The sequence below is a fragment of the Cetorhinus maximus genome, chromosome 22 (assembly GCF_964194155.1).
Source record: "Cetorhinus maximus chromosome 22, sCetMax3.hap1.1, whole genome shotgun sequence".
NCBI classification, from domain to species: Eukaryota; Metazoa; Chordata; class Chondrichthyes; order Lamniformes; family Cetorhinidae; genus Cetorhinus; species Cetorhinus maximus.
Window position 1 is genome coordinate 12,872,100 of NC_135900.1, and position 22,699 is coordinate 12,894,798.

The 22,699-nt window shown below is 44.8% G+C and overlaps 1 non-coding gene across 1 annotated transcript; it reads right to left on the reverse strand.

The window, feature by feature from the left end:
• Positions 1 to 21,271: 21,271 nt before the first annotated feature.
• On the reverse strand, positions 21,272 to 21,343 carry trnad-guc (transfer RNA aspartic acid (anticodon GUC)). Its single transcript has one exon. It is a non-coding gene; the product is annotated as a tRNA-Asp (tRNA).
• Between the last annotated feature and the right edge of the window lie 1,356 nt (positions 21,344 to 22,699).

Below are 22,699 nucleotides of genomic sequence, written 5' to 3' on the forward strand. Positions count from 1 at the left end.
AGATGGACAACTGAAAGTGAACCCCAGCAGGCAGCATTGAAAATGCTCAGGACAGTGAGATGAGTGTGATGAATGAAGGTTCCGTGTGCATGCAAGAGTGCTTGCATGAGGCTCCGAAAAGCCTTACCACACACACACACACTCTTCTCCTTCCAGAATCACTCATGGTCCAGCTGAACTTCCAGTAGGGGTGGGGATGAAGTGTGAGGACCCGCGAAGCCTGTCAATGAAGCTAAAAGACAACATTACACATTATTCAGTGAAAGTAAATATATTTTCAGATTATACTGTGACAAAATGTGTCCACCCATGCAAACACTTGTTATTAGAATTTCTTAACTTCTCTAGGCTTACTTCTTCTAGGTGCTGCCCTGACATCCTCAGCAGGGATGGAGACAACCTGTGCAATGGTTGGCCCTGCCACCTCTGATGACTTTAGCTTGCATCTTCTGGACAGTCGAGGCCTTGAGGGCCCTGGCTTGCTTTGGCTGTCCTCCTGTGGGCCAGCTGCTCCCTCTGTGGTGACAGAGAATGAGGTTGAGGGGGTCACAGGCAAAGGGGACTTGGAGGCAGCAGCCAGCCTCAGATTGTTGAGTGGATGACCCAGGGATGTCCAGCTGCTGCTGTTCCTCCCTTTGGATGCCCGAAGGCCCCGGCCTGACTACTTGAGGGGACGGACCAACTGGAGGGATATGAAGGTGCCCTGTTTCCCTCTCGCATTGCCACTGCAGAAACTCCCCCATGGCTACTGCGATGGAGTGCAGGTCTGAGTGTATCTCCGCGTTCTGCTGGACCAGGGTCCCCTTGGTATCTGTCATCCTTCCCAAGGAGAGCTCCATACGCGCATATGTAGGCACCACTTCAACAGCGAGCAGGCAGGCGCACTCCTCTGACTCATGTGCCACTCAGAGTTTCCAACAGCTTTGCGTGATGTTTCCCCCACCTTCTGCTGATTCTCCACGATGAGTTGGAAGGCGAATCCAGAGGCTCGACATCTGACTTGTCATTCCCCTCTCTGAACTCCTTTCCCTTCTCCAAACTCCCTCCCCCTCCCCCACCCCAACTCCTTCCCCCCTCCGAGCTCCTCACAGATGCCTCTTCCCCAGCAGTCCTCTGACTGCTGGGGAGCTCGGCTGAAACTACCTCCTGCTGTGGACACGTGTCTGTGCAGTGAACGTCAGGTTGCGAACCTGAGCCTGCTCCAGATCTAGATCCCACCAAAGTGTGTGTGTCTGCGCTGGTGGAGGGTGTGGGTAAGCGCTGTGACGGGTCTTCCAGGCTGCTAATTTCCAGTTCTTCAATGGAGGCAGTGTCTTCTTGGCTGGAAGCGAGGGCCTGGATGGAGCTGAGGGACTGGCTGGCTGAGGGGGTCAGTCGCTTGGCAGAGCTCCCTGTGAACCAAAGTAGAGAGAATTAGTGCATGGCAGCAGAGTCAAAAGCAGGAGATAGAGCACTCACAGTCGCATTGAGAGAGATGATGCGGTGCAGGACCCTCACGTGGGTGTTCGTGGCCGAACTCACTGCTGCCACAGGCAAGGTCCACGTCCTCACCAGTCAGCGCAATGGCAAGCTCCTCAGTCAGTGAGGGGCCTAATGTGGGGGCATTCCAACCCTGAAAATGGACCTCTCCCTGCTGTTGTGAGCTAGCTTCTCCTGCAAGAAAACTGATGGAGAGTGTGAGGAGAATGCTTGTTACTACAGGAAATGTTTATGTGGTGAGCAGAGTCATGGACAGGATGAGGATGTGAGCTCCAGAGGATATAAGCCTGATGGAGATGTGAGGGTGTGTGTGTGAGAGTTAGCGGTGTTGTCCCTTGAGGTGTGAGATCCCTGTGGATGTGTGATGGGAAAGTGATGAGGTGGTTGACTTATCCTGGTGGAATGAATGAGAGCATTCATCCTCTTCCTGCAACGGATGGCTGACCTCCTCTTGTGCCCCAGTGGCATTGACCACCGCTGCCACTGCCTCCCAAGTCAGATTGGTGACTCTGGTGGACCTCCTGTGGCCGGACGGGGGGGTGGGTAGAGGACATCTCGGCGGCCTTCCACTGCCCCTAGCAGGCGCCCCAGGGAGGACGCCTCACTAAATTTGGGGGCTGCCGTCCTCTTTGCTTTCGGGGCCATCTGTCACCTGGAGCAGTCCTGGCCTGTGGACATAAAGTAGGCATGCGCTCTGGTGCACTTTAAATATGGCACCCGGAGCAAGGAAGCACTGAGGTAACGGTGGGGCGAGCAAATCCCAGCCTGCCCGTCAATGGCCCAGAGTGTTTCCCGGGAATGCATTATTAATGAGGCGGGATACACCGGGAATGGGAAGATACAGTGCGAAAACCCGCCATGCAGCAGAAGAAACGACTTTTTTTCCTGCCCGCAACCGCATTTTATGAAAATCTGGGACAATTTCGCGCCATGTTAACAAAATTTGAAAGGACATCCTGGCTGCAAAGGGATAAATTAACTTCCTTTTGAATGTAATCCAGATATTAAATATTCATCCAGGCATGCTTTAGGAAGCCATCCATAACATTTTCTAATGGTTAGTACAGAGTTGTTATTGAATGTATATTAAATACATCTCCCTGACCTTGCAGGCTACATTATTTATCCCTGACAGGTCACTTCCCTTGACGTGTCATTTCTATGGTTCCAGCAGCACACGAGTGAAGATCTTCCACAAAAATTTCTTATTTACATTTGTACTTGTCCTTCTAACTTTCAATCCCAATCCCAGCTGTAAAGAATAATCCCTCTGGGTGCTAAGTGTAACACTGTTATAAACATGTTCTCCAAAGACTGGCTTATGATAACATGTTATGCAAAAAGGCAATGCTCACCAACCCCCACCCCACCCCCCAACCCCATCCCAAATATTTATCCACCCCCTTTTTTTAAAAATAATTCATTAACATACTGTTAATTGCTTTGGAGACTTGTTCCACAAATCCACTACTCTGAGAAAATAGTTTATTGTCTCCCAACCTTTTGACCTCTACCACCCTGAAACACAAGGTTGCTTGAGAACACATCACCACCTCCTGGTCACATGCTATCCTGATTTGGAAATATATTGCCATTCTTTCATTGTCGCTGGGTCAAAGCCTTCGATTCCCTTCCCAACATACATTTGTGGGAGTGCCTTTACCACCTGTCTGCAGCAGTACAAGAAGGCAACTCATCACCACCTTCTCAAGGGCACCTGATGATGGGCAATGAGGTCCATAGGCCTGGTGTCTTATGGCTGTCCAAGAAATCAAAGGGGTTAGTGAGATAAAATATTAATCTTACCTTGATCTCTGTGTGAGTGAGGGCACTGCTGGCTTGGTTTTTGTGACCTTGGCTAACTGATTGTCTGCATAATTTTCCCATGTGGGCTCAAGATTCAGAGAATTCTGATGACCTGTTGTGTTGATGGGATCTGGTGTCACGCATTTTGCTGGAACAAAGTGTCCCTGTTGCATTAAAATGGCTGATGTCTTGGGGCTGATTTTTCCCTCGCTTTGCCTCTAAGCAATTCTTGTTCCCCAGTGAAGAACAGAGCAGAGTATAAAGGGAGTGGAAACCAGTGATAAGGTCCTCATTGCTTTTGCTGCCCTTGGAAATTCCTGGGGGTATATATATAGGCACAAACTTGGAAATACATTGTAATGGTCTGGGCATGATGACTCACTTCATTTTCCTAGGTCTCTAACTGGTCAAATATCCAAGCATAGCGGTGCCCAGCAGTAATTAGATTCATTGTTTGCATACATCACAAAGTGCAAACTGAGCTCTGAAGAAGAGTCTCATGGACTCGAAACGTTAACAGTTTCTCTCGCCACAGATGCCGCCAGACCCGCTGAGTTTTTCCAGCATTTTCCGTTTTTATAACAAAGTGCACACTGTTGGAATCAGCCTGAAGATAGGTATTTTTTGACTGCTGTTTTTTGCACTTATGTCAAGGGCATGTTAGCCAAGGTTATTAGGGGATATGGAGTCAAGGCGGGTGGATGAAGTTAAGATGCAAATCAGTCATGATCTCAGAATGGCAAAACAGGCTTGAGGGGTTGAATGGCTTACTTCTGTTCCTATGTCAAGCCAACTGAAAGGACCTGAATCTGAAAATATAAGCGGGTTCAGGTCCAATGCAGTGCACTTCATGGGGGTAATGAGGTTTTCCATTTAATCTGTTGTGATAATTAAAATTAAGATCTGGCAAAAATCAAATAGAGCTGGCAGAAATTAAAACAATACAACTGCTGCCCATCCCCTGATTGCCTTAATTGAATAGCTTGCTAGGCCTTTTCAGAGGACACATTAACAGTCAACCATATTGCTGTGCAAAGCAAACCAGCTAAGAGCAGAGTTCCTTCTCTAAAGGGCATTAATGAACCAGATTGGTTTTTATGATCCAGTAGTTTCACTGTTACCATTACTCTCACTTTTTTTCAAATTCCAGATTTATTTAATTAACTGTATTTAAATTCCCCAGCCTCCAAGGTGGGATTTGACGTTTTGTTTCCAGATCATTAATCCAGGCCTCTGGATTGCTAGTCTAGGAACATAAAACCATTATCCTAGATTTATTTCATTCTCAGGATAAGTATGGTCACTGGAGCTTATTGCCAATGCTAGCTGCTTTTGTGAAGGTTGTGGAGGCCCTTCATCTTGAATCTTTGCAATTTATGCGGTGAAGACATTCCCGCAGTTCTATTCCACAGAGTTTCAGGATTTTTACCCAGCAACAATGAAGGAACGTGCACTATATTTTGAAGTCAAAATAATGTGTGACCTGAGGAGCAGAACTTGCAGGTGATAGTGTTCTCATGTACCAATTACCCTTGTCCTTCTAAGTTGTGGAGATTGCAGGTATGAGAGGTGCTGATGAAGGAACCTTGGCAAGTTGCTGCAGTGCATTCTGTATAGTACACACTGCAGTCATGATCCACCACTGATGGAAGAATTGGATGTTTAAACTGGTGGATGCGCTGCCACACAAATGGACTGCCTAGTCCTGGATAGTAGCCAGCTACTTGAATTTTGATGCAACTGCATCCATCCAGGCAAGGGCAGAGTGTTCTATCACAGTCCTGACTTATGCCTCATAAGGTCATAAAAAATAGAAGCAGGAGCAGGTCATTTGGCTCAACGTGCCTGCTCTGCCATTTAATAAGGCTGCAATCAGATCAACCATGATCTTAACTCCACTTTCCTGTCTGCCCCACATAACCCTTGACTCCCTTGTAGATTAAAAATCTGTCTAACACAGCCTTGAATATATTCGATGACAACACTTCCATTTCTCTCTGGGGAAGAGGATTCCAAAGACTAACAGCTCTCAGAGAAGAAATTTCTCCTCATTTCAGTTTTAAATGGGAGACACCTTATTTTTAAGCTGAGTTCTAGATTTTTCCACAAGGGGAAACATCCTCTCAGTCTCTACCATGTCAAGCCCCCACAGGATCTTTTATGTTTTAATAAAACCACATCATTCTTCTAAACTCCAATGAGTATAAGGCAACCCTGCTCGATCTTTAGACTGATTCCTGGGATGTAGGGGTTATCTTGTGAACCTTCCCTGAACTACTTCCAGTGCAAGTATATCCGTCCTTAAGTAAGGAGGCTAAAACTGCATGCAATACTCCAGGTGTGGTCTCACCAATACTCTGTACAGCTGTTGCAAGACTTATCTACTTTTAAACTCCACCACCACCCCCCACCTTGCAATAAAGGCCAACATTCCATTTGCCTTGCTGGAAAGCCTTTTGGAAAGCGAGTGTTGAACTCCTTAGCTGCAGAATATCCAACTTCTGACTTGTTCCAGAAGCCGCGGTATTTGTGTGTCAGGATGTCTGGTCCAGTGTAGATTGTGGTAAGTGGTGACTCGTCCTTCCGCCTGCCCTCCCCCACCCACCCCCCTCCCCCCCACTCCCCTCACCAAATCCTCTCGGTGTTTTATTTGTGGTACAGCATGTCCTCGTATTTTGTTAAAAGAGGAGCTTTTGTCATAATTTTACAAAACATTGTGGTTGGTGCAGATGGATGATGAACACATGATTCTGCAGTCACTTGGTGGACAGATTTACTAAGGATTCAGTCTGTGACGAGAGGATTCAGTCTCATATAGAAAGTTCCGCTAAATAAACCAGAATGAACAGCACCAGGGCATGGCACAGTGGCAGGAATGATAATATCATCTAGAATTAGAGGGTCATACTTGAAGGAACACAGCTCTGACAGGCAGAGGAATTAGCCAGGAACAAACAGGAAATGGTTTAATAGAACATAACTGTCCACTGGGATGGAGAGGTTAGGGCTGCACTGTTACTTAATGATTTGGAATCTACAAATTACAACCTATTAACTGTCACTGTTTTTTTGGTTTCACATGATAAGATGAAGTTGATTGACTTACTTCAATACTTGAAAATGAAACTGACAGAGAGAGATTTCCTTTGCAGCTTGTACAAAATCATAATTATTCTTTGGACAATCATTTACAGTTTCTTCACAGAGAATGGGCATAAGGACATTTACTCCAAAATATCTAGTGTCACTGATATGCCCCACATTTGCTTTATTTTTTGTGTGACTTATTTGGAATGGGACCAACGGAAGTGTAATGGTGTAAGCTGCTTTGACCCATGTTGTATTGCATAGGCCGGAATTTTCCGTCCCCATTGGCATCGGGCATCATGGCAGGTGGGAGCAGACAATATGGCAGGAAGGCCAAAAACCGGTTTCACAAAGTCGCGAAACTAGTTTGCGATTGTTTGCTCCACCAACAATGGTGGGCCACGTCTCCCTCCACCGGAGGTCAGGAACGTCATTTTAATACATCTGCATATAATCATAGTCCCTGCCCGCCGGAATCATCCTTCCACGCTGGATCATCTGGGCACGTCGGCGTGTTTCACAACTGCACATGAGCAACGTGCACCTAGCGAGCTGCACTTCGCTCGGGACTTCGAGGTTTGTTTGCCTACCTTGCTACGGGCAGCACTCGCAGTCATCAGCGCCAGGTTTCGTAGGCAGCACCACATCACTTACAGGGGGCTCACAAGCGGGTGTCTACCCACCAGACCAGTCATAAAAGCTTTTAGCTTTTCAAAGGCTGTATGGCTAGGGCTTGCTTGGGGAAGTTGGGGGGGAAATGGCCTCCGACAAGGGAAGATGCTGCAGGACGAAGGCTGTACTGGGAAGGGGTGTATCCCAGGACGTGAGTGGGGGCACATGTTGATCTGTGCAAGTGGCCTCAAGATGGTACAGGCTGAGGAGGCAGTTTCCAGAGGAGATGAGGCCAGATGGAGATGTGAGGATGTGTGTGAGAGAGTTAGTGGTGGTGTTTCTTGAGCTGGCAGTGAGTGAGCTGCCTGTGGATGTATGATGACCTTGTGACTGTCCGAGTTTAGAGTGATGAAACGGTTGCTTTACCCTGGAGGCATGGATGAGATCAGTCATCCTCTTTTTGCACTTGGTGACCAACCTCTTCTGTGCAGCGTTGGCACTGACCACCACTGCCATCGCCTACCAAGCTGGAGTGGTGAGATTGCTGGGCCTCCTGCAGCCAGGGTGGGGGTGGAGGACATCATGGTGGGGCCTCCAAAAGCCATTCCAGTGATGGGTCACTGAACTCTTCCTGGCTTTCAGGGCCATGCCTCCACTGGAGCAGTCCTGGTCGGCAAGCTTGAGAACTGTGCATGTGGCTGCAGTTTAGATTTGGCACTTGTAGTGAGGAAATGGTGTGGTAACGGCTGGCGGGCGTTTCAGAGGCCGCCCACCAGCGAGACGGTGTGTTTCCTGTGGCTGCACAATTAATGAGGCAGGAAGTGGACGATACGGTGTGAAAAGCCGCCATTGCAGCCGGCTGGTAAAACATCCTTTTTCCCAACCGCTACCGCACTTGATACAAATCTGGGACGACTCCCCCCCCCATAATGTTTACCGTTATTTACAAGTTTTTGTTAGGCATTTTTCCATGTTACAAAAATGTTTATTTTTTTTTAAACTTTGGGGATAACTGGTTTTCTTTTGCTCCTTAAGTCTGTTTTTAGCGTGCCTCAAATAGAGTATGTCATGGTTGAAGAAGTTCAGGTTGGAGGGACGCAAGCCAGCAGGCATCAAACTGCATTTGCAGGCTTCAGTACAGTTACTTGCCAGTAATCAAGGAGAACGTTCTTATTTTCATCTGGAATAGCAGTAAACCAGTTGCAGACTTCTCTTATCTGCAGAAAAGGCACATTCAGGCTATACAGCAACATACAGTAGCAAAGTTACCACTACCCTCAGCCAGTCTAGCTGGCTCATTCCTGGCTAACATGTACTGCTCATGCAAGCATTAGCTGATGCCTTTGCATACATAGTTAGCACTTTAATCTTTCCTATTGAGTAGCGTAACATAGTTGCTCAATGATACTACATCACTGCAATTCCCAAATTACTTCCTCCAAATAAAAGATGTGGCTATGGATACCCGCATGGGCCCCAGTTATGCCTGTCTCTTTATGGGGTATGTGGAACATTCCTTGTTCCAGTCCTACTCAGGCCCCCTCCCACAATTTTTTCTCCGGTGCATCGATGACTGCTTCGGTGCTGCTTCGTGCTCTCATTTGGACCTGGAAAAATTTATTAATTTTGCTTCCAATTTCCACCCCCCCCATCATTTTCACATGGTCCATCTCTGACACTTCCCTTCCCTTCCTTGACCTCTGTCTCGATTTCTGGTGATAGACTGTCCAATAATATTCATTACAAGCCTACCGACTCCCACAGCTACCTCGACTACAGCTCCTCACACCCCGCTTCCTGTAAGGACTGCATCCCATTCTCTCAGTTCCTTCGCCTCCATCGCATCTGTTCTGATGACGCCACTTTCAAAAACAGTTCCTCTGACATGTCTTCCTTCTTCCTTAACCGAGGTTTTCCACCCACGGTGGTTGACAGGGCCCTCAACTGTGTCCGGCCCATCTCCCACGCATCCGCCCTCACACCTTCCTCTCCCTCCCAGAACCATGATCGGGTCCCCCTTGTCCTCACTTATCACCCCACCAGCCTCTGCATTCAAAGGATCATCCTCCGCCATTTCCGCCAACTCCAGCATGATGCCACCACCAAACACATCTTCCCTTCACCCCCCTGGTGGCATTCCGCAGGAATCGTTCCCTCCGGGGCACCCTGGTCCACTCCTCCATCACCCCCTACACCTCAACCCCCTCCCAAAGCACCTTCCCATGCAACCGCAGAAGGTGCAACACCTGCCCCTTTACTTCCCCTCTCCTCTCCGTCCAAGGGCCCAAACACTCCTTTCAAGTGAAGCAGCATTTCACTTGCACTTCCTTCAATTTAGTCTACTGCATTCGCTGCTCCCAATGCGGTTTCCTCTACATTGGAGAGACCAAACGCAGACTGGGTGACCGCTTTGCGGAACACCTTCGGTCTGTCCGTAAGCATGACCCAGACCTCCCTGTCGCTTGCCATTTCAACACACCACCCTGCTCTCATGCCCACATGTCCGTCCTTGGCCTGCTGCGTTGTTCCAGTGAAGCTCAACGCAAACTGGAGGAACAGCACCTCATCTTCCGACTAGGCACTTTACAACCTTCCGGACTGAATATTGAGTTCAACAATTTTAGATCATGAACTCTCTCCTCCATCCCCAACCCCTTTCCAATCCCCCTTTTTTTCCAATAATTTATATAGATTTTTCTTTTCCCACCTATTTCCATTATTTTTAAATGTATTTCCATCCATTGTTTTATCTCTACCTTTTGGCCTATTTCGATCCCTTCCCCCCGCCCCACCCCCACTAGGGCTATCTATACCTTGCTCGTCCTTCTTTCTACCCTTAATGTCACCTATTAGCATATTTCTTAGCTAATATCACCACCGTCAACACTTCTTTGTCCTTTTGGCTATGACATCTTTTGGCAATCTCCACCTATAGCTGGCCCTCTATCCAACTCTACTATCACAACCCCCTTTAAACCTGCTTATATTTCACCTCTCTTCTATTTTTCCTTAGTTCTGTTGAAGAGTCATACGGACTCAAAATGTTAACTGTGTTCCTCTCTGCAGATGCTGTCAGACCTGCTGAGTTTTTCCAGGTATTCTTATTTTTGTTGTGAAGGGGAACAGGGAGTAAGTCTTGTCTTTGTTTCCAGAGAATTTGGTGGAGTCTATTTTGTTCCGCTTTCATTGAGAAATGAAAATGAAATTGAAGTTAGCAGCACTCTTCACCTAAGACGACATCAGAGTTTGGGGATATCCCTAGTTAGGTCTGTACCATGGTCCTTGAGAAGGGACAGGAATTTCAGTGGGTGCAGAAGGGATGAAAATCAAAAATAAAATCATGTGATGATGAACTGTATACATTGGTGTCATGGGTCAATGAAATTTCAATTTGATTTTACAATTGGGAGCTGGCATCAGTTAGTGGTTGAAGTAGAGTCAATTAGTGTTGGAATGAGTGACCATGCTGGGTCAATGCCTGATAAAATGGACAAGAAACATTGTAAAGCTGTGATTCATTGTAAAACTTGAGAAACTCAGCAAGAAATAGTTCCCTTTAAGTAGTCAAAGCTGTATAAGAATAAAGCCTAATCTGTTTTAAACAGAACCAATAACTGGCAATTAAAAACTTCTTTTCTGGTTAAAGGAAAATCAAAGAGGTGAGAACACTATGAGGGGTTTTCACATGATTGAATTGCGATCAGTTCTTACATATGAACATACGAATTAGGAGGGAGTAGGCCACTCGGCCCCTCGAGCCTGCTCTGCCATTCAATAAGATTATGGCTGATATGATTGTAACCTCAACTCCACATTCACACCTACCCCTGGTAACCTTTCACCCCCTTGCTTATCAAGAATGTATCTAGCTCTGCTTTAAAAATATTCAGACTCTGCTTCCACTGCCTTTTGAGGAAGAGAGCTCCAAAGACTCAGAAACCTCTGAGAGAAAAAAATTATCCTCATCTCTGTCTTAAATAGGCGACTCTTTATTTTTAAACAGTGACCTTCCAGTTCTAGATTCTTCCACAAGAAGACAGATCCTTTCCACATCCACCCTGTCAAGGCCCCTCAGGATCTTATATGTTTCAATCAAGCCACCTTTTACTCTTCTAAACGGCAGCGGATATAAGCCTAGCCTGTCCAACCTTTCCTCATAAGACAACCCACCCATTCCAGGTAATAGTCTAGTAAACCTTCTTTGAACTGCTTCCAATGCACTTGCATCCTCCCTTAAATAAGGAGACCAATACTGTATACAGCACTCCAGATGTGGTCTCACCAATGTCCTGTATAGCTGAAGCATAACCTTTCTACTTTTGTATTCAATTCCCCTTGCAATAAATTATAACATTATATTAGCTTTCCTAATTACTTGCTGTACCTGCATACTAACCCTTTTACGATTCATGCACAAGGACACCCAGATCCCTCTGCGTCTCAGAATTCTGCAATCTCTCACTATTTAGATAATATGTTTCTTTTTTATGCTACCTGCCCTTATTTCTATCTGGCATTACTGATTAAAAATAATATAATATAACCAGGCTAGTATAAAAGTATGCACAGGAACACATTGCTACCTATTTCCAATGGCTTTTGTAAGCAGGATCTTTATGGTGCAAATGACAAGGAAGCGGTTAATTAGCAGTGAAACTCAGTAAATATTTTAACAAAAATTACACCTGCTTAATTGTGGCAAATAGAAAGAAATCACTTCAGTTTTGTCCCTTTCAATAACTAATGAATATTTTAAGAAAGCGCAAATGTTGACAATTGTTTGACCTTTGTCAGGATTGATACCCGAGTTGTACTTAACTATAAGTGACAGTCAAAGCCTATGGCTATTTAAGCTTCATAAACAATACTTGAATGAAATATGCTCACAATCACAACAAATTACAGTCACTTCTATTATGTTGCATGGTGGCCTTAAATGACAGCAGCCTATAACTGTTATACTACTAGTCCAGTCAAAACTAATCCAATTAGTCAGGCAAAAGTCAGTTCACAGTAATGGCCCAAGTGTGGCACATAATTCACAGCTAAATTAAAACATGAAAATGCAACATATCAAATTAAAAACTCATTGCATGACCTCTTGCTCCAGGATTGCTTTTTATCTATTGAAGTTTTAAATTCAAAAATCATGACAGCCAAAATTTAGAACATCCAAGTTAAGTTCTAAGATAAAACCATTTTTAGAGCCATTTTGTACATTTTAAAAAGTGACAATAATGGTTGGATTCATTTATTGACTGGTTCTTTTAGGCACATTTAAATCATTTGTACCCAAGTTACAGATGCACAAATTAGTGTCAATGGCTGATGCACTGGAGCAACGTCAATGGTTTCTGCAACACATTTCAGGTGTCTAGCAGCTACAGTGGTGAGCGGAACCATCACGATTTCTGCTGAGCTTGTTCTTTCCGTGCAACTCACCCAACATTCGTAAAACGCTGTGAAATTTTAAGCGCAAGTTATATTCAGCACAACTCAAGTTTTCGCAATCTTTTGTGCTAGCAGGAGGCCAGGCCCAAAAAAAAATACCATGCGCCTAGAATTAATTGATCAGCCTTGGGAGTTACTGCTAACTGCGCTCGTCTGTAGGCTTTTGAGGAGGCTCTAAAGTTAAACTAGATTTTTTTAGGCACAAGGACATTAATAGGCATTTTTAAAAGCTTTTGAATTATTTAAATATAATTTACTAATAAATCAACGACTGTGATTCATATAACTAGCAAATGGTTCTATTTTTTTAAAAGTCATTTTCAGTCATTTAAAATAGAGTTACTCACAGCGGATTGACAGTGATTACAAATGCTTTTAATCTTTTTTAAAATGAACCCACTTTCAGCTGTAGTAATCAAATTACACCAAATTACAATTCTTAAGAATAATTTTTAAAGCGAAATTCATTTTTAAAAGTTACTTAAAACACTTGACAGATTGTTCTAGCTCATAGTAGATTTTGCATTCCCCGATATTCAATTGAGTTTGAGCAGAAACATGTCAGAATGGACATAGCTTTGGGCGTAAGGTATTGGTAGACTGTCAGCATTTCAGAGCTAACTCTTTCCAGCTAGTTTGCATTCTTGTGTGAGTATAACGGTACAACTATCTGCATGGATTCCACAGCTGCCAGTTTGATTGACAGTAAGACTATGCTTATGAACAATTCTGCTGACCTTAGTGAAATTTTTAATATTTTGACATCAAGCCTTGGAAATATGAATTGACTCACTACTGTGAAATTATATTTAATATTATGGTGCACTGCAGTTTTAAGAAGTTAATTTTTTTTTTGTAACAGAACAAAATTCGCCCAAGAGATCTTGTAGTAGAGTTAGAACAATGTGCTTCAGCTTTAATACTTGGATTCAGCTACATTCCACAAGATTGAGCTTATAGGCTAAAGTTCTTCAGCCTTACACAGTGGGGCACAGTGAGCAGCACTTATAGTTACTGTCCTGTCCCTACTTGAGTATCTGGGATTTGGGCAATGTACCCTAATTAGACTCGTGCCAGCAGATGGCCATACCACTGTGTGTAAGTGTTAGGCACCTGCCAGGGATGGGGCACTGGCAATGAAGCCACTCTTTTTTTAAATTCATTTATGGGATGTAGACTTCACTGGCTAGGCCACCATTTATTGCCCATCCCTAAATGCCCTTGAGAAGGTGGTGGTGAGCTGCCTTCTTGAACCGCTGCAGTCCCTGTAGTGCAGCACCCATAGTGGTGTTAGGGAAGGAGTTCCAGGATTTTGACCCAGCGACAGTGAAGGAACGGCGACATATTTCCAAGTCAGGATGGTGAGTGGCTTGGAGGGGAGCTTCCAGGTGGTGGTGTTCCCATGTGTCTGCTGTCCTTCTCATTCTAGATGGTAGAGGTCATGGGTTTGGAAGGTGCTGCCTAAGGAGCCTTGGTGAGTTTCTGCAGTGCATCTTGTAGATGGTACACACTGCTGCCACTGTTCGTCGGTGGTGGAAGGAGTGAATGTTTGTGGAAGGGGTGCCAATCAAGAGGGCTGCTTTGTCCTGGATGGTGTCGAGCTTCTCGAGTGCTGTTGGAGCTGCACTCATCCAGGCAAGTGGAGAGTATTCCATCACACTCTTGACTTGTGCCCTGTAGATGGTAGACAGGCTTTGGAGAGTCAGGAAGTGAGTTACTTGCTGCAGGATTCCTAGCTTTTGACCTGCTCTTGTAGCCATAGTATTCATGTGGCTAGTCCAATTCAGTTTCTGGTCAATGGTAACCCCCAGGATGTTGATAGTGGGGGATTCAGCAAAGGTAATGTCATTGAATGTCAAGGGGTGATGGTTAGATTCTCTCTTGTTGGAAATGGTCATTACCTGGCACTTCTGTGGCGTGAATGTTACTTGCTACTTGTCAGCCCAAGCCTAGATATTGTCCAGGTCTTGCTGCATTTGGACATGGACTGCTTCAGTATCTGAGGAATCGCGAATGGTGCTGAACATTGTGCAAATATCAGCGAACATTCCCACTGTGACCTTTTATTGAAAGGAAGGTCATTGATGAAGCAGCTGAAGATGGTTGGGCCTAGGACACTACCCTGAGGAACTCCTGAGATGATTAACTGCCAACAACTACAACCATCTTCCTTTGTGCTAGGTATGACTCCAACTAGCAGAAAGCTCTCCCTTTGATTCCCATTGACTCCAGTTTTTCTAGGGCTCCTTGATGCCACACTCAGTCAAATGCTGCCTTGATGTCAAGGGCAGTCACTCTCACCTCACTCCTGGAGTTCAACTCTTTTGTCCATGTTTGAACGAAGATTGTAATGAGTTCAGAAGCTAAGTGACCCTGGCGGAGCCCAAACTGAGCGTCAGTGAGCAGGTTATTGCACTGTCGATGACCCTTCCATCACTTTACTGATGATGAAAACCATTTTCGGCTGTGCCTTCAGTTATCTGGGCCCTAAGCTCTGGAATTTCCTCTCTCCCCTCATTCCTCCTTTAAGACACTGTTTAAAGCTTACTTCTTCTGTCCTCATACCTCTTCATAATGCTTGGTGTCAAATTTTCTTTGATGAACTTCCTGTGAAGCACATTGAGGCATTTCGCTACATTAAAGGAGCTATATGAATTTATTATTTGTTCTTGGGATGTGGGTTCCACTGGCAAAGCCAACATTTGCTTCTCTTCCCTAACAGCCTTTCAGAGCAGTTAAGGGTCAACCACATTGCTGTCGGTCTGGAGTCACATAGAGGCCAGACCAGGTAAGGATGGCAGATTTCTTTCGCTAAAAGGTATTAGTGAACCAGATTTTTTTTTGTGACAATCATAGTTTCGTGGTTACCGTTACTGAGACGAGGGCCCAGGTGGGACATTTCCCGGCTCCACCAACCTGACCCAGGAAAAAGAGGCCCAGAAGGTCAGATTTTCATTCTGAGGGTGCAGGCTGGATGAGAAATCAGGTTAGCCACCCCCAGAACGAGTGCAGAGGATGCCTGGTGCAGAGGAGGGCTGGACAGAAGGCCTGCCTCTGTGCTCCAGCACTTTGTTAAAGTTATTTTAAAATGATTAAAATGAAAAAGAGCCCTCCGGCCCTCGCCTCCCAGCCCCCTCACTTCTGTACACACTCCCTATGCCCCCATCCATGCCAACCTATGCCACCTCATGCCCCCCACCCCATAGTGCCTCATACCCCTATGCCCACCCATGCCCCTCTACCCACCTTGATGGCCCCTCATATCACCATAGTCACCCATGCCCGTCTACCCACCCCACATGGCCCCTCATACCCCTATGCCAACTTAGTGCCAATTCATGCCAACCCATGCCCTCACCCACCACCCTATCCCCTTATCTTCTCCATGCCAACTTACCTAGTATCCACCATGAGCAAACCCCAGGAGTCATACTGACATAAAATAATGTTGATTGATGATGTCACTATTTTAAAAGAAATTCTCAATGATAAAGAACACCACTGAATACATTGAAATTCCTTGAACTAATCTCTCATGAAAACAAACAGTTCTATTCTATAACCACTTGAATCTGTCAATCAAACCGCTCACTTAATGGGTATCCCACTGTGATAATGTTCGTAAATTCAGTCATGCAGCACACATCCTTTAATGACAACCCTCAGGCGTATGTCAACTGACAGAGTGAAATGGGCACTGATTTTCTTTTTGAAACTGAACACATTTTTTTAATTTAGGTGTGATTTTGGTGAGGTAGATATCTGAAACCTGAAGTTTGCAGATTAGACCTAGTGGGAACAGGTCTGAACCTTGTGGATTAATTTTGGCAGCAAGGGTACCCTTTCGGAGAGAGTAAATCCTAGCAGAGTTAAATCCCTTGACAGCTTTGAGGGTTCCAAACAGTTTTGATTGTTCTTTGACAGCTTTAACAGTTCTTTGACAGCTTTCACAATTCCAGTGAGTTTATGCACTTTTTACACACAATCTTGTCTACTTAAGGGGACCTGACCTACCACAAAGGGTGCCTTACCTCTGCCAAACAGTGCATCACTTCTCCCAAAAGGTGCCTCACCTCTCCCAAAGGTGTCCGGGCACCATATCCAAAGGGGTATCTTACCTCTCCAAACAGGTGCCCTGGCTATCCAAACAAATCCACAAGGTTCAAACCAGTTCCTACCAGGTCTAATCTGCACGTGTCGGATTTCAGGCACCTGCCACACCAAAATCACACATGAGTGGAGGCAATTGCTGATTTATATGGGCACCTGCCTCTATGTACCATGGATGTGTGATTCAGAACCTGCCCCCCATGTTCCCCCATCCCGTGAAAATGGCAGAGGCCAGGGCTGAGGGTGGAACTTCGGGATTCTCCTCTCCGTCTGCAGGAAAATTCAGGCCTAGATTTTCTTTAACTAAATTAATTCAATTTAAATTCTACCAACTGCTGTCGCAGGGTTAAAACCCATGTCCCCAGAGCACTAGCTGGGTCTCTAATTTAAGGGACAATGTTTGGAGAGTGATGGAAGGCGTATTCACCACAGGCCCTTGCACAAACTTCCAACTGGTGAAATTCTGAGCAGTGATCAGCCCAGCCAGCATTCTGGTCTACCTCAGTCCCATGTCCAACTTGTGCTGCGAAAGTACAGTTGGGCAGAGGGCTTTGTCTAGCTGGTAAACCTCAACTCAATAGATGCAAATCCTGAGCATAAATAAATACAGATTGGTTGATATCACTACTGGTGCTTAATCTGCAGAAAATGGAAATTACCCAGCCCAGTAAAACTATTCAGAGATGAATGGGCATTATTGGTCTTTTGCTCTGCAAGTAGCATGTGGCATACCAATCTTGGAGTGATGGAACCCTATGATTTTAATAACTGCATTCATTTAAATTTGATGATTTTCCTATTGTATGTCGGAAGGTTTAGGTGCTGGTGAATAGAACATAAATCCTTTTAAATCTAGTGTTGATATTCTTAGGTCAGAAATAGCACATTAGAACATAAGATCATGGCTGATCCGATTGTGGCCTTAACCCCACTTTCATACCTGCCCCCAATAACCCTTAACTCCCTTATAGATCAAAAATCTGTCTTAGTTGCGATGTAAACTTTACATAAACTGTTCTAGCAATATTGCTTCATTTGAAACTCAAAAGCACCCATATACATCTCATATACCAGAAGAGCCAATCAATGATTCATTGTGTTCATACTAAACAGGCCAAATTCAATGCAGCAAGGTGCGACATTCTGTCCAAGCAGTTAAATACTGGCATCAGATGCCAGTTTGGCTGCAAGTCTTCTGGCCACCGTGGACTCACATCTTTTTATAATGATCTTGCTGGATTTTCATTCATATTTCACTGGATGGATACATCACGGTGTACCCCAGTTACCTTTATAACAGTCCCAGGATACAGTTTCATTACAGAATCACAGGGTTTTAATGGCACAGAAGGAGGCCATTTGGCCCATTATGTCTGCACTGGCTCTCCAAATGAGCATCATGACCTAGTGCGATTGCCCTGCCTTTTCCCCATACCTCTGCACATTGTTTCTATTCAAATAATCATCTAATGCCTTCTTGAATGCCTTGATTGACCCTGCCTCCACCACAGTTCCAGGCAGTGCATTTCAGTCCCAAACCACTCATTGTTTGAAAAAGTTTTTTCTCATGTCACATTTGCTTTTTTGCAAATCACTTTAAATCTGTGCCCTCTCGTTCTTGATCCTCGATCGTTCTTTACGAGTAGGAACAGCTTCTCCCTATCTATTCTGTCCAGCCCCCTCATGATTTTGAACATCTCTATCAAATCTCTTAGCCTTCTTCTCTCCAAGGAGAACAGTCCCAACCTCTCCAATCTATCTTCGTAACTGAAGTTTCCCATCCCTGGAACCATACTTGTAAACCTCTTCTGCACTCTCTCCAATGTGTTCACATCCTTCCTATAATGTGGCACCCAGAACTGTACACAATATTCCATCTGAGGTCTAATGAGTGTCTTATATAAATTCAGCATAATCTCCTTGCTCTTGTACTCTATGTCCCTGTTAATAAAGCCCAGGACACTGTATGCTATATGGTTTATTAACTTTATTACCAGAGCTAGTGAAAGGGGAATGGACCACATTTTCTGAACCTCAATTCCTAGAATGTGATTTTCAGTTCTATTTTGTCTTTTTTTTTTGCATATTAAGAGCCATGGGGATCTTGGGAGAACCTTGGTTTGTAAGGATGTCTTTTCAATGATCGAGTTTACAACTAGCTATACAATGTCAACATTTTAAACGCAACAGCTGTTGTGGTAAGTAGTTATAGCCTTTTGCCTTTAATATCACATCATTCTTTAATTCAGTACTAATATCACCTCTCTCCTCTACAATTGATAGTTTTTTTTGTGGCAAAGCCTTGTGGCTCCATGACATTATTGAGGATACAGAGCTTCATTGATTAAATTGAAAACAGAAAATGCTGGAAGAACACAGCAGGTCAGACAGCACCTGTGGAGAGAGAAACAGAGTTAATGTTTCAGGTCAATGACCTTTCATCAGAACCTGAAAAAGTTAGAAATGTAATAGGTTTTAACCATGTGAAAGAGGGGGGGGGGGGAAGAAAAAGAACAAAAGGGAAGGTGGGTGGAAGCAACCACAAAATAAATGACTAGAGTGGTAAAGAAACAAGAGGAGGTGTGAATGGCTGACTGATAAGCAGCTGCCACCCAAAAGCCAAGAGAGTGAAAGACAGTAAAACCCAAACCTGTAAAGACAAAAGGAAACAAATTGGAGGCAGAGGCTACAGTTTGAAATTGTTGAATTCATTGTTGAGTCCAGAAGGCTGTAAAGTTGATAGATCAAGCGCTGTTCCTAGATAGGGTTGCCAGTTGTGATTAAATATATTCCTGGAGGTTTCATCACATGACTTTCCCCACGCCCTTGTTATTAGTCAGCCCACACATCAATCCTTGTGTTGCACTGCTTTTCCTACACCAATTGAAAAGCAAAAAGACTCTTATTATCCAATTGAATGATGCTTGACTGTCAGCCAAACAGCCTTATTTTTCCCATTTTCAATATTTTTATATCTGGTAAAGAGAAATATTCAAAGAGAATGACAAAAAAAAAATCTTTTTTAATGTCCCAGTGAATTTTCTTCAGGATTTCACACAGCAGTGTCCTGGAGATTAATCATCAATTCCTGAGATTCAACGGCCTAGTTAAAAGTCCATTGGCTTTCGGCAGGACCGGACGATGCCAGTGGTGGGCAGGCATGGAAAATCCTGCCCTTAATTATGAAGATAGATTGGAGAATTTGGGATTCTGGAAGGCTGAGCAGAGAGCTGATAGAAGTATTCAAAATCATGAAGGGCCTGGATCGAGTAGACAGGGGGAAACTGTTACACAGGTGAAAGGATCAAGAATGAGAGGGCAGAGGTTTAAAATAATTGGCAAAAAAAGCAAAAGCAATATGAGAAAAATTTTTTCTCACCAAGCAAGTCGTTAGGGTCCGGAATGCACTGCCTTAGGAGTGTGGCGGAGGCAGGTTCAATCAAGGCACTCAAGAGGGAATTAGATGACTATTTAAAAAGAAACAATCTGCAGGGTTACAGGGAGAAGGCTGGAGAATGGCACTAGGTGAAATACTCATTTGGAGAGCTGGTACAGATACAATGGGCCAAATGGCCTCCTTCTGCCCTGTAGCAACTCTCTGAGGTGCGTGTCAACATCACTGAGTGAATAGCTGATCTGGTAATTGTTGGAGCAGAACATTATCTCTTTAGTGGGCCAAACGGTTTTATTTTCTTTTTGATTCATTAGGGATATTGAACTAAAGTTACAATCTTCAGGCAAGGCGAGTACACCAGTCTCTATTCTTTAGATTTTTTGAGTTACGAGTTCCTATTGCTACTGCAAATTGTGTTTCACTGTAGCCTGAGCGTTCATTTACAAATCAAAGCAGAAAACCAGCTGCATAAATATGTCAGCCTTTTTTTTACCGTTTGTGAGCAGGAGTATATACTTATGGAGGCAGGAGATTTGTTTCAGATGGTCATCTTGACTGTGACCCAGAATCTGATGCTGTGCTTCGATATTATACTATACTTGAAAGGGTAAAAGTGGCAGGGCTATGGGGAAAGAGCAGGAGAGTGGCATGAACTGCGTAGCTCCTTAAGAGCCAGCATAGGCATGGTAGGGTGATTGACCTTCCTTTGTTCTGCACAGCTCCACAATAATATCCGCACGTCTGGTCGCAAATGGGGTCTTTGTCCCATAACGTGCTTGGACTCCTCAGTGAACTTCCGTTTGGTGGGACGAAGAGTATCTGCTGTGGAGCTTTGGTCAGAACAAGCGCACTTGTTTCAGCAAGCCTGTGCCAGGCTCAATTCCTTTCGCCAACTTCAGACACTCCCAGGCGCCGGAGGAATGTCCCTCGGTTTACCAGCAGATCGCGATCAGGACTGCTGCCCAGAGCATCCAGCAGCCTTAAGCTATTTCCTCCGCGAGGTTACTCAAGCGCTTTAGTTCAGGCGCTGGTTCGATAGCGGGTAATCGCGAACTAAGCTCATGTTCGCTGGTCAATGTTGGAATAAAGGGCTGCGGATTTCAGTGGGTGAAGGACCAACCCTAACCTGCGTTACGGTCGGATTTTCTGTTCTGATGGCCCTGCCATGAATTCTTTCCAAGAGAGCTGAAACGCAGCTTGGGAGAGACTGGAAAATAAACTTTACTGGCCGCACACGCCAAAAGAACTCCGCATTTTTTTAAGCTTTAATTTTAATTCGCGTTTTTTTAAACTTCAAGGCTTAAAAGAGGCTGTGATTGGAAAATTGATACACTCCCCGTCGGGGAATTGAACCCCGGTCTCCCGCGTGACAGGCGGGGATACTAACCACTATACTAACGAGGAAGTGATGTTTCCCGTTTGAACCCCTACGGTTATATCCACAGACTAGGGAGAAAAAGCAACAGGCAAAGCCAGTGGGTTTTTAAAAATTCATTCGCAGGATTGTGAGCATTGCTGGCAAGGGTAGCAAATGGTTCGCCAGCCTGAGTCGAAGGCAGGTGGCGAGTCACCTTCTTGAATCGCTGTAGGATTAGGTACATCCACGGTGCGACTTGGTAGGGAGTTCCATGATTTTGAGTAAGCAACAGGGAAAGAATGGCAGTGTATATTTCCAAGTTAGGTTGGAGGGAAACTTGGAGGTGACGGTGTTCCCGTGCACCTGCTTGTCCTTGCCTTTCTAGGTGGTAAAGGTCCTGGGTTTGGGAGATGCCATGGAAGAGGCTTTGGCAAGTGGCTGCGGTGCATCTGCAAATCGCACACAGCTGACAGACACTGTGCGCCCATGGAGGGAGAATGTTTAAGGTGGTGAATTGGGTGCCAATCAAGAGTGTTGCTTTGTCCTGGATAGTGTCAAACTTCTTGAGTGTTGTTGGAGAAGCATTTGCCCAGGCTGGTGGAGAGCATTCCATCATTCTCTTGACATGCCTTGAAATGTTTTGGGGTATCAATGAGGTGAGGTCACTCGCAGCAAATACCAGGCTTCTGAACCTGACCATGTAACCATAGTATTTATTTGGCCGGTCCAATTACCTTTCTTGATAATGGGTGACCTCCAGGATATTGATGGTGGGCAGTGTGATAGTAGTCATGCCATTGAATGGTCAGGATGGGTGGTGAGACTCTCTCTTGATGGAGGTAGTTATTGTCTGGAACTTAAGTGACAAGTAACATTCAAACCACATAGCAGCCCAAGCCTAAATGTTGCCTAGGTCTTGCTGCATGCAGGTATGGACTGCTTCATTATCTGAGAAGATGCACATGGAACTAATTGTAAACATCAGCAAACATCCCCACTTCTGATCTTATGATGAAAGGCAAATCATAGATGAAGCAGCTGAAGATGATCAGGCCTATAAGGTACTGCCCTGTGTCCTGCAGTGATGACCTGTGGGTGAGGTGATGTTCTCCAACAACCACAACCATCTTCTTTGTGATTTGTATGACTCCAGACAGTGGAATGTTTTCCCTGACTCACATTGACTTCAATTTTAATAGGGCTGCTTGATGCCACACTTGGTCTGGACAGCAGCTGGCAATGAGACTACCTTTTATCTGCTATAATATACTCATTAGTGGTGTGATAAAAAAACACACATTACTGACATTCCCTTCAGTTGTAAGCAGTCTTTAAGCTAGGGGGTGGGTTACTGGATCTGAATACTCAACCTAGAGCAGGTACCCAAGTGCTGAGAGATAACA